The sequence below is a fragment of the Canis lupus genome, chromosome 28 (genome assembly GCF_048164855.1).
Source record: "Canis lupus baileyi chromosome 28, mCanLup2.hap1, whole genome shotgun sequence".
NCBI lineage: Eukaryota > Metazoa > Chordata > Mammalia > Carnivora > Canidae > Canis > Canis lupus.
Window position 1 is genome coordinate 7428858 of NC_132865.1, and position 13580 is coordinate 7442437.

Below are 13580 nucleotides of genomic sequence, written 5' to 3' on the forward strand. Positions count from 1 at the left end.
TAGAAATAAATGATACTAAAACTAAAAAACAAAAACACATGCACGTGCGCACACACACACACCAACCCCTCAATAGAACAGATCAATGAAACCAGGAGCTGGTTCTTTGAAAAGATCAACAAAATTGATAATAAACTTTAGCCCAGATTCATTTTAAAAAGAGAGAGAGAGAGAGAGAGAGATGACTCAAAATCAGAAATGAAAGAAACAGATGACACCACAGAAATACAAAGGATTATAAAAGAATATTATGAAAAATCATATGCCAACAAATGGGATAAACTAGAAAAATTGATAACTTCCTAGAAATACATAACCTCTGAAAACTGAATCAGGAAGAAACATTAAATTTGAACAGATTGATCATGAGCAATAAAAGTAAAGCAGTAATTTTTTTTAAAAAGTCACAATACACAAAAGTCCAGGATCAGAAAGTTCCACACAGGAATGTCTACCAACCTTTAAAGAAGAGTTAATACTTGTTCTTCTCAAACTCTTCCAAAAAATAAAAGAGGAAGGAAAATTTCCAAATTCATTTGATAAGAAATGTATTACCTGGATACCAAAAACTTACAAAAATCAACTATATAAAAAAAGAGACCTACAGGCCAGTATCTCTGATGAATACAGAATCCTCAGCAAAATATTAGCAAACTAAATGCAACAATATGTTAAAAAAAAATTCACCACAATCAGGTGGAATTAATTACCAGGATGCAAGAGTGGTTCGATATTTACAAATCAATGTGACAGATCACACCAATAAAAGATAACAATATATAATCATTTCAATAGATGCAGAAAATGCACTTGACAAAGTTCAATATCATGACTAAAAAGTCCAATAGCATGATAAAATCCTTCAACAAAGTAGGTTCAGAGAGAACATACCTCTATATAATAAAAGCCATATATGCAAAACACATAGTTAATATTATAATCAAAAGTAAAAATTTAGAGTTTTCCCCCCTAAAGTCAGGAACAACACAAGGATGTCCACTCCCACCACTTTTATCAACCTATTACTGGAAATACTAGTCACAGTAATCACTCAAAAAAAAGAAAAGCCATCAAATTAGAAAAAAGTAAAACTTTGACTATTTGGAGATGACATAATACTATATACAGAAAATCTTAAAGACCAACAAAAACTACTAGAACTGATAAATGAATTCAGCAAGGTTGCAGGATACAAAAACAAAGTACAGAAATTCATTGCATTTCTATGCACTAATAAGGAAGCAACAGAAAGGGAAATTGAGAAAGCAATCCCATTTGTAATTGCACCAAAAATAGTAAAATACCCAGGATTAAACGTATGGAGGTGAAAGACCTGTACTCTGAAAACTATAAAAACACTCATGAAATAAATTAAAGATGACACAGACAAATAGAAAGATATTCCACATTCACGTTTTGGGAGAAGAAATATTGGTAAAATGTCCATACTACCCAGAGCAATCTATAGATTTAATGCAGCCCCTTTCAAAATACCAACGGTATTTTTCACAGAACTAGAATAAATAATCCTAAAATTTGTATGAAACCACAAAAGAACCCATTACACCAAAGGAATTTTGAAGACGAAAAATAAATCACAATTCTAGATTTAAAGTTATACTACAAAGCTGTAGTAATCAAAATAGTATGGTACTGGCACAAAAAAATAGACAAACAGTTCAATGGAACAGAATACAGAGCCCAGATATAAACCCATGCTTATATGATCAATTAATCTGAGACAAAGGAGGCAAGAATATGCAATGGGGGAAAACGTCTCTTCAAAAGGTGCTGGAAAAACAATAAAACTGGACCACTTTCTTGTACTATACACAAGAATAAGCTCAAAATGGATTAAAGCCCTAATGATGAGACCTGAAACCATAAAAACCCTAGAAGGAAATTTAGTCATTAATTTCTTTGACACTGGCCATAGAAACATTTTTCTAGATATACCTCCTCGGGCAAGAGAAACAAAAGTAAAATCAAACTATTGGGACTATACTAAAATAAAAAACCCTTTCATGAAACCATCAATATAACAAAAAGCAACCTAGTGAATGGGGAAAGATATTTGCAAGTGATATAGCTAATAAAGGGCTAATATCCAAAAACTCAACACACACATACACACATATAAACCCAACAAAACAAATGATCTAATTTTTTAAATGGGAAGACCAGAATAGACATTATCCCTAAGACATAAAGACAGTCAACAGCCACATAAAAAAGATGCTCAACATCATTAATCATCAGGAAAATGCAAATCAAAACCACAATGAGAGACCTCATACTGGTTAAAACGGCTAGTAGCAAAAAGATAAGAAGTGATAAGTGTTTGCAAGGATGTAGGGAAAGGGAACCCTCCTACACTGTTGGTGGGAATGCAAACTGGTACAGCCTCTATGGAAAACTATATGGACATTCCTCAAAAAAGTAAAAAAAGAATCACCATATGATCCAGCAATTCTACTATTTATCCAAAGAATATGAAAACGCTAATTCAAAAAAGATAAATGCACCTCCATGTTTATCGCAGCATTATTTACAATAGCCAAGATATGGAAGCAACATAAATGTCCATCCATAGATAAATGGATAAAGAAGATGTGATATATATCTATACACACACACAATGGAATATTGCTCGGCCATAAAAAAAAAAAAAAAAAACAACTATGAGATCTTGCCCTTTGCAACAAGTGTTCAGATCAAAGGGTATTATGCTAAATGAAATAAGTCAAACTGAAAAAGACAAATACTATATGATTTCACTTGTATGTGGAATCTGAAAAAAAAAAGAAATGAATAAACAGACCAAGAACTAGTAACAGACCCAGAACTACAGAGAACTTTTGACTGCCAAAGGGCTGGTGAGTGGGCAAGATAGGTGAAGGGGAGTGGAAGATACAGGCTTCCAATTACGGGATGAATAAATTATTCAATTTAGGAAACACAGCCAATAGGTGACCGATGGCAGCTACCTTCATGGTATAAAGATGTATAAACTTGTCAAATTACCATGTTGTGCACCTGAAACTAATGTAATCCTGTGTATCAAATACATATCCATAAAATCCATATATATTAAATATATAAATCAACTACATGTTGCTAGCCACTATGTGTATTTGCTTATACGTGTACGAGATTTTATTAAACAGACGTTTTGATAATTGATCAAGAATCAAAGAGCATCACCACCTCTTTGCAAATGAACATCTACTCGTCCTTCAGCTTACTTATGGAAAGGATCCGGAATACGCTTCGCAATATTTGCTTCTATTCCAACGATCCATTTTAGGTTTTATGTTCATTTTGAACCAATAGGATATGATTTAAATGCTTCAAAGCATGTAGGGAATGTTCAATAATTATGTTTAACATTTGCTTTTCCCCATGTTTTTCATAACTATCATTGAAACCTGAAGAAAATCTTTGTTTTTAAATTCATATATCTTAGTGACCAGACAGCAGTTTTCTGCCTATGGGTCCAGATCAAGCTCTCAGTACTTAAAACTTCTTGTTTTGATATTTGTGAACAAAAATTGTTCCTGATTATTTCCTAGTCTCATGCCACACACTTTCCTTGAATGCGCCTCACCACACCCATAGCGTCAGCAATCTTCCATGCATCATCTCCCAATTGTTTAAATTCTCCAGCACCGCATATCCAACAGAGGTGCTATATCCTTTGAAAACCCTTAATATCTTTTGCTCCCACTTTTGCTCTTTCTCTAACATAAACATATACATATGCATATGCACATACCCCTTCCTTTCCTCTCTTTCCCCAACCACAATCTCGTGCCAGTCTGGTTGCAGGCACGTTATAACCCATCATTTACTTCAAACAACATGTTATGCAAGTGAATTTGTAAAAGTTTTTTCCCCTCAGATCCTAAACAGGTATGAAAAATATCATGCAGACATTAGATATAATTTGATAGTTGGCTTTTTGGCAGCTGGGCGACGGAGATAGGGAGTGATATAAAGGGATATGGAGAGGCAAGGAGGGATATAAGAAAATTCCAGATTTTCAAGTCTTTGTGTGAGTCTATCATACCTGAAGAGAAATAATATACCCTCAAGTTTACCAATAAGACATCATACAAAATCTGTGCTATTTTGAAAGACTATATCATTTCAAATACATATTTTTATCACAAGATTTAGTAACTCAATTTTAAAACATAATTCTCTTAACCTATATTGTTCAAATTTTGAAAGGAAGAAAAGTCTCAAATTACAATGCTGTATTTCTTGATACTTTTCTCAATTTTTCTAGCATGATAGTGATTAATGATCCCTGACTCTAGCTGTCTCTTATCAAGTTCCTTCAGGTCCCGATTTAGAAAGTGAAGCTTAACCTTTCCACTGTTGATCAAGGGTATGGGGAACCTTCTGGATAATGACAGACTACAAATGAGGATTCCTTTAACTGGAAAGATAAGGGCTGAGGAGTCAGATAAAGACTTTTAAAATCACGAAGTTTATGGATAGGTAGGCATGAACTTATTCTCAAAATTTTAGTCTGCTAAAATCAGGGGCACTTCTAGAGAATTAATTAAAAATAACATTAGAACTGTTCAATTGAAAATCATCTATTTATATGGAGCAATAAATAGTAGTTCATGCATGTAAAACTGCATTATTTTAGATAGATTCATAGATGACTAAGCTATATTTGACTATGAAGATAAAATAAGAATGTTTAGACATACAGGTCTAAAGGTAGGGATAAATAAATCAGGAGGATTTGTTCTTTGCCTATATACATAAAACGTCTAACTCTATACAACATTCTGTTGGCACTAAGAAGCATATATTTTATAAAAGACACCTTCGCGAATTTGCATGTCATCCTTGTGCAGAGGCCACGCTAATCTCTGTATCATTCCAATTTTAGCATATGTGCTGCCAAAGTGAGCACTATAAAAGATATCCTCTAGAAAAAAAAAGTTTTCTTTGTGCTCTGGATGTTAGGCATGAGGCTTAGGGGTCTGAATGCTCTCAACTTTCCCTTCTGACATCTGCAGGCTCTGAAAAGATGCCCTTCCCACCCCCGCCAGGAACACTCAGCAAGTGACCAGGAGCACTGGATCTGTGACCATCTTATAAGGCTCTTACCAAAAAATAAACAAGACTCTCAAAAAAAAAAAAAAAAAAAAAAAAAAAAGACAAAGCTGTTTTTTACTTATCAGTCAAGTGAACATATACTTGAATAAAGAAATACACTCCGTTCACTAAGGGGATAAAATGTACACTTTGAAGTTCTAGAATGGTGGAGAGTCTATGGTAGCTGTGCTTATGTAGGGGTAAAAAGTAGCACTCTGGATGGAAAAGAATGTTCAAGGGTGACACACAGTAGTTTCAGCATTTGTTTTTTTGTTTTGTTTTGTTTTTTTGTTTTTTTGTTTTTTTGTTAGTTTAAGCATTTGTTAAGGGTCATGAAAAGTCTTCAATTAGGTCCACTAAGAGCCTGACAAATTTGAAATGACTTTTTGTCTGGTCCCCTAATAATTTTATCTGGTAGAATCAATTATGGCAAACATAATATCTCATTTTGATGTCTTCTCAGCAAGGTAACTCTAAGTGAAAAACTTTTATTATACACATTTATTCCTCTTATATTGATCTCCAAATAAATCCTGAACTCTATCACTCTGTATCACGTGGCTTTTAATCTCTTCATTTGTTCTCATTCTCCTCAGAGAATCCTTTGTCACTCCTTATCAAAATTCCCTACTCCTTCAACTTTTTCTTGTTCACCAATTTATAAAATTTTGCTCCCTTTCTTGCCCCAATTAAAACCTGACTCTTCATTGATGATTCTTTATTGCTAAGGTCCCTTAGGAGGTAGCTGGGTTTTGTTTTTGTTTTTTGTTTTTTGTTTTTTTTCATACAACCTCAGACCATGGGGCTTAGGTGGACCATGTGCTCATATAGTCTAAGCTCACTTTCCTTGTCCTGAGTTTCCCCGGTTTTGAATCTCATGTCAACCGGTTATATAGTAGATTGAGTACTCTACCCCCATAGTAGTTCAGAGTTTGCCCAGGTCCTTTGCTTATTCAGTTAGACAACTATAAACATGATATAAGTGGAGACTTAACAGTTTTCTTACACATGGGACTCACTCTGTCTTGCTGTTTATGGAATCCTACACCCAGTAGTATGTGGAGGAGGCCTAAGGAAAGTTTGTTATATATATTTAAAAAATAAGACCCTTGGTCAAGTCATCCTCATTGCCCCTATACCTCCATCCAAATTCTAGACATGCGAGTTTTAGATCATCCCCCACAAGCTGAACCAGCACAGACGAGAAGAATTTCCTGGCTGAACCCACAGAATTGATGAGAAATAATAATTTATTGTCTTAAAACACTAATTGTGGAGTGGTTTGTTACTTGGCAAAATCTAACTGATATAGATTATATCACCCAATCCTAACACTAGACTATAAGCTATTTGTGAGCAGTTGTTTGTTTGCTTCCCCCCGCCCCACTGTTGCCCCAATGTATGGAAAATTTCAGATTTTCAATAACTTCTTTTAGAATACATAAAAATTTTTAAAATGTTTTTAGATAAATATTGCCCTGAATTAAATATGAAGGAACATGTGTTTCCTTAATGGCTCACAGTCCCTAAGATTTTGAATATACATATTGTTTAGACAATCATTTTACTAAACTTACAATAAACTTAATTATTTTTCAAGCCTCTATTCTAAAATTGAGATACTGATATAACAATAAGGATATGGCAATGGTTAATGATAATGACTATAGTATTAGCATAATATTATAATAATTATTATTAATTGAAAAGCCCTCAACTGCTAACATTAAGCCATTTAATATTCAAGGGAAACTTATAAGGTATATAATATTATTTACCTGTATTTCATTAAGGAGAAGACTTGGTGCTTAGTGAAATTAACGACGGATCCAAAGCTTCATAGTTAGTGATAAATTTTACATTCAAATCCAGAACTTTCTTATTCTAGAATATTAGTTACATTTCTTCTCTAATGTGAGTCTTCTTTATATCCCTATTCAAAAAGGAATTTTTGAGATAGAAGGATACTGAGAATATTATTTGATTCAGTTTCTTACTAAGTAAGAAAACAGAGGGCAATAAGGTCAACTAATGTGTCCAAGAGGGCACAGAAAATAATTCTTTCAATAAATGTTCCAATAATTTACAAATTAGAAGCAAACTCACACAAGTAGAAGATAAGATATTTTCATTTATTGAGATTCTAATATAAGTTGGGCACTGCATAGGTACAGTTATACATGTAACCTGGTTTATTCCTCACAGCTAAGTAGTAAGGTAAGTATCATTTCTACTGGTGAGGAATCTTAGGTTCAAATTCACTAGTAGTTAAATGCCCTGCCTGAAACCTAAACTCTCTCCTATCTTAATTCTAATAGCAGGTCTTGTCAGTAAATACTGCAGCAACTTGGGATATTTTCTTACAGTATTTTTAACAGTCTTTTAGGAAGAAAGATTATCTGAGAAAGAATATAGTCTCTATTAGAAAAGAAATCTCCATGTCAGAAAAACTGGGATTCTCTAATATTTTGAGTTAAATTGATAAATAGGAGAAATAATACTGAAGGTAAATGCCAAGTCAGTGCTTGGGGGAAATATATTGTGTTAAAAAATGATTCAAAGACCAAATTTTGTTTTGGAAATAGAAAGCAGTAGACTTAACACAGCTGTTGGATATGTGAATACTGTGATATTTGATTTTTTTTGTTTTTGCAGTCAAAATTACCACAAAATAATAACCTGAAAATAAAATCAAGAGTCTATTTATGCAGTACTAATAAAACGCTTAAGAATGTCTTTTGGCGGGCAGCCTGAGTGGCTCAGGGGTTTAGTGCCACCTTCAGCCCAGGGAGTGATCCTAGAGACCCGGGTTCGAGTCCCATGTAGGGCTCCCTACATGGAGCCTGCTTCTCCCTCTGTGTCTCTGCCTCTCTTTCTCTTTCTCTCTGTGTCTCTCATGAATAAATAAATAAAAATCTTAAAAAAAAAAAAAAAAGAATGTCTTTTGGGACATTGGGAAGCACTTGTCCTCAGGATTGTACAGTAATGGATAGTTACCAAAACCTGGTTTCAGGGGCCATGCCCACCATTCATACAAGTGGTGGTCAGTTCAGAGAAGGAAGCCATGGGATGGGCAAGTTCTTTGGAACTGGCAGTATTTTATTTGCCCAGCTGTCCACTTCCCAAAACAGACTGTGACTTCTTTAACTGATGGCTATTAATGATTGATGAATGAAATGAATGAAGGAGGTAGGAGATGGAGTAAAGTTACCATGTAGATAGAAAGGTCAGCCCACTGGAAAGTTAAGACATATCTTGGGCAGGGATAGGTCAGGATGATGCATTATAGATGAAATTTATAAAAATACATTAATATGTAACATTAAAACACATACATTACATTCAGTGAATCCTTGCTCCAGGTACTACAATTGACAAAAAAAAATCACAAGTTATTTTTAAATTTTTATGTATTAAAATTATTTAAAAGAGTATCAAAGTTCAGAATTTCTCATATTTACATGGATTTAGAGTAGTGAAATGTTAAAATGCATTTTAATATACTGATTAAAACAGCCTCAAACTAGATGAGAGTTACCATTTTACATTAACATAATGTCAACATAATTTTAATTTAAATATATTTCCATATCTTTTGATCAGAATCCTGTTAATATTCAAGTTCATTACTTCCTACTAAAGACTTACTTTATTTAGAGGTCATAGGAATATGTTAGTTGTAAAGTGTGCTTACAACAGTTGAAATTTCCTAATTAAAAAATTTAATTGAAATATAAAATGTGCAATGTACCAGTGGGCAAAGCAAAACAGATATAATTCTTTTGTGTATCTTTGGAGACTGTTGTCTCTCTTCCCATTATACTTGAGAACCTGAGAAGATACCTTAATATCCTCTTCAGTTCAATTTCATTTATTTCTATGATTATAAATGATACTCAGAAATGCTATTTTTTTTCTGGGCTCAGTCCTAAAAACCTCTTCTCCACACCCAGGAAGCCTATTTGCCGTGCTTTCTGAGAAACTGTGTTTAACAGAACATTTATCCTTATTCTTGAAAGTGATTTCCTATACAACTTGGATATTTTTGATCAGTATTCATGTTATAAAAATATTTATCAGACTATTTCTGGGGGAAAATATAGCTATAGAAATCTATGGGTTAGGTTGCTAATGTATGCCATTAAAGGCATATACCAAGCATTCAGAAGTTTAAGACTTTATCTTTGGGGACATACGGACAGTCAGAAAAGAAATTTTTCATTTAGAATGTGACCACCAAATACTGTCTTATTGAGTGACAGTTCCATTATGAATTTAAGCTCAGGATATAAAAAGAGTCCATTGAACTACACATTCATCACTGCCTACAGTTGTGGATCACAGGAAAATAACTTGTTAACATGGGTAGGTGGAGGTTATAGTTTCTAGGAGCTATCGGTCTAGTTCTGTCTGTAACTAGATTACAATGGAGGTGTGTGGGGGAGAGGAAGATTAGGAAACTGAGGCAAAAACAAAATAGAGATGGTTCTTAAAAATATAGAAGGTTATGGACTAAATAAATGGCATTTGGGAGGCTAGAATTAGTCCAAAGTAGAACTATAAAAACCTGCTTTTGACACTAATAAACATGTAATCAGTAGGAGGCTATTTAAATTTTCCAAGCTTCAATTTCTTCATCTTAAAAAAAAAAGAAAAAGCAGTTTTTCATGATTTCAGTAATGGCATAAATCAACACTCTTGGTACCTCGGTCAGCTTCTGACATAGGCAGCGTTTGCTTCATTGTCCCTGCTTCTGGCAATTAATAACGTAATAGCAGCACCCTCAAATTCCACTAGAAGAGGTACTGGTTTTCAGGAGCACCAGTAGCATTTTCAGAAAGTATGATATCAGAGGCTGCGTGTGTGTGCATGTATGTGTGTACATGCATGTGTGTGTGTGCACGCACACTGGTAGGGAGAAGACATCACTAAAGAGGGGTACAGAAGTAGAAGAAAAGGTGTTGCCATTACCAAGATCATTTCCATTTAATCCACTTATTCCTATTACCTCATCTACTTAGGAGACCCAAACTCCCTAGTATCCTGAGCTTGTGAGGAGAAAACACAAACTTCTATGGCTCTCAGATTATGAGGAAAATTTACTGGCCTGTATCATAGGAATGACGGTTAAATGTCTTAAATCCAATGCAGAAGGGTAAACTTTGATAACATTTTATGTGGGTGATATATTTCTTTCCATTTGTCCTATGCTTTCAACATTCAACTTGCTCTTTTCAATCTCCACAGCAATCTATGTTTTATAAGTAGTGTATCATTAGAGGCAGAAAAAAATAAGCAGAGTAGTGTAAAAGTTACCTCCAGTGCAGAAATGTTGGTCCCTTATATAGTCTTAGTTGGTAGTCTCATTTTCTCATGGATTTTTACAGTCTCATGACCCAAAACACCCACCCATGGAAAACCCTTTGGTCAAAACAGATGCAAGTGACATCTTAGGGTAAGTACATATTTTAGGAACAACATCAATAAAAGAGAAAAACTCAAAAATTATATAGTTATTTTATAGCAAATAGTAAAATCTCAGTGCTGAAAATAATGGCTAAACATTCAATCAAAAAACAGAATGCAGATAAGAAAATCATTGGGTGAGGATCAGATCCAATGATGTTGGTATCAGATTGATATTAATGATAAAATGCAAAAACGTTTTTAAAAGCTTAAACATTCAGCTCTAAAGATACAAAGAGAAAAGGAATATGTGCTAATAAAAGCTGTTTCTCTTGACCTTCAGGTTAGTGAACATGGTTCAGCACAATTGCATTTGGGTATGCTTCTTAAACCCCAATGGGAAATAAAAATTTTCAAGAGATATTCATTAGAATACATCAGGAGAGGAGAGTGATATCATCAAGATTGCAACAAAGGTCATTCCTGACTTTACTTCCTCTCACAAAGAGAACTAACAACAATTTATGGACAAGACAACACTGAAAGAATCCTACAACATGAAAGAGATGATGAAATACCCCACTGCACCACAGAGACCAATACAGACTGCATTACAAAAGCAGAACAGCTACGTACTCATCGTGTTGCCTCACCTCCAGGCCAGCATAGCATCATACCAAGAAATATCCATAATCTTATGGTTCCTACAGTGGAAAAAGAGCCCAGCATGGATGTCCATCTCCTCCAACATTGTGGGTTGCCTCTTGGGAGCCTCCATTCTTGTCTCACACCACAAGCATGCAGGGGAATCTGCCGAGCTCAACCACTAGGAATCTGAATGTGATGGAGAAGAGGGGTAGAAGTTCAAAATGTCCAGCACTCAGATCCTAGCAGACTGAGTTCCTACCAATAGCACCCATTTAGCAGTCCCAACCAGCACTTTTGCTCATCAGCAGTACCAAGACATTGGTACAGTCTGACCAGGGAACTCAGTAGGGTACAGGTTTGCCTGATGTAGGTCCTCAAATAAAGAGTTTTGCTGGCTCTACAAACTAGTGTTGCCCCCACTCAGACAGGAAAGCTGAGGCATAAACTGCCTCACTGGTGAGTATATCTCGTGGTCTCACCAAAAAAGCTGGTCAGAATGCCCAGTTGCTGTGCATCCCAACACTTTTGAGCAGAGAATATGATAGTTAGAGCTGATTGTTCACAAAGCAAGGCCAGTGGCCCTCTTTAGTTAAGAAACTAGGGATGTGGTTGGCTTGAGTCAAGACCACAGACAAAAATTCTTGCTAGTCTCAGAACTGGTTCTTATGATCTGCCTGAGCAAGGAAACTAATTCATAGTCCCACAATTGCCAAAAACAGCCTTCAACCCACCCAACCCATGGAAAATTATTCATCCATAAAAAAATGCAGAACTCCTGCCATTTGTAACAACATAGATGGACTCTGAGAACATTATGCTAAGTGAAATAAATCAGATAAATACTGTATAATATCACCTATATGTGGAATCTTAAAAAAAAAAAAAAATCATAGAAAAAGAGATCAGATTTAGAGTTGCCAGAGGTGGAAAGTTGAAGGAGGAGGAAACGGAAGAAGGTGTTTAAAGGTACAAATTTCCATTTTCAAGATAAAGAAGTACCAGGGATATAATGTACAATATGTTGACTCAATATATATACATGATACTCCATATGATGTAGAATATATATATATTGATAAGAGAGCAAATTCTAGGTGTTCTCATCACAAGAAAAAAAACATTTATCTATGAGAAAATGGATGTTAATAAGTTTGTTATTATCATCATTTCACAGTATATGTAGGTCAAATAATTACGCTGTAGACCTTGAACTTATTTAGTGCTGTATGTCACTATCAAAACTCGGAAAAGAATGATATCATAAAACACATAAAATACCTTAAAGATTTTCCAGAATGCTCTAGAAAAATTTTAATTGAAAATCAGAGTATCATAGTTTTATCATTGTTATTGTTACTTAATATTAAGTATTTTAGGATTATATGGCCTGGAGACCACTGATTACAACTACAAAACATTAAAAAAAACAATATATACCATCCTTTCTCTTTTCCTGCTTATTAATTAATCACATTATCCTTGAATATAGTTGCTAAGACAAAAATCAGGAAACATGAAAAAAAATCAAGATTAAAGGAAAGGTATAAAATGGGGGGAAAAAACAAAAACCATCTTCACTGAGGCCTAGACAATTAATGATAATAAAATGAAACTCTTGCCAGACGTATCATATGACTGATTTTTTTTTCATCAGAAGAGTCAAGTAATATAACTGTTAGGAGAGGGAAAAAAAAATCACCCTTAGGAATTCACAAAGAGAGGAAAGATACATTTGTACTATACTACCAGACTGATTGGTTTTCAAGGGCTAGCGTTTATGAACTAAAATGAAAACCAATTCTATTCATTCAAAAAAAAATTTGAGATACCATGTACTATAGAAAAGTTAATTGGTGTATTTTAACAGCTTATTAACTCATTTCGTCCCTTAAACAATAACAAAATCATTATGTTTATTAGGATGAGCAACTCTTGAATCACAAAATAATCCCCAAGATATTATCCCAAATTTCTAAAGGATCATTTTTTTTAAGTAGCTCCATACTCAGCATGGAGCCAGACACAGGGGTTAAACCCATAACCATGAGATCAAGACCTAAGTCAAGATCAAGTGTAGGACAATTAAACAACTAAGCCACACAGGCACCTCACAAAGGGACATGTTTTTAATGAATATGTATATACTATGATATACATAGGAGGAGAAGATACAATTCTGTCCCGGGCAAATCTAGAGAAATTAAATTTGGCCAAGGCGTCTGTGGTACAAGTTTCTCTGAACCCCAAAGGCTGTAAACTTCAACAGAAAATAATAGGTAGTTATGTGGAAATCATGGGCAACCAGCAGTGTGATATCTGTATGTCCCATCTAGGCAGAGTATTCAAAGTTCTTCAGCAACTCGAAAAATTATACCTATATGAAAATTAACATTATTGTCAAAATA

At 34.4% G+C, this 13580-nt stretch overlaps 1 pseudogene; it reads right to left on the reverse strand.

Annotated features, from left to right (window-relative positions):
* Positions 1-4835: 4835 nt before the first annotated feature.
* Positions 4836-4936, reverse strand: LOC140620464 (U6 spliceosomal RNA; annotated as a pseudogene).
* Positions 4937-13580: the final 8644 nt, after the last annotated feature.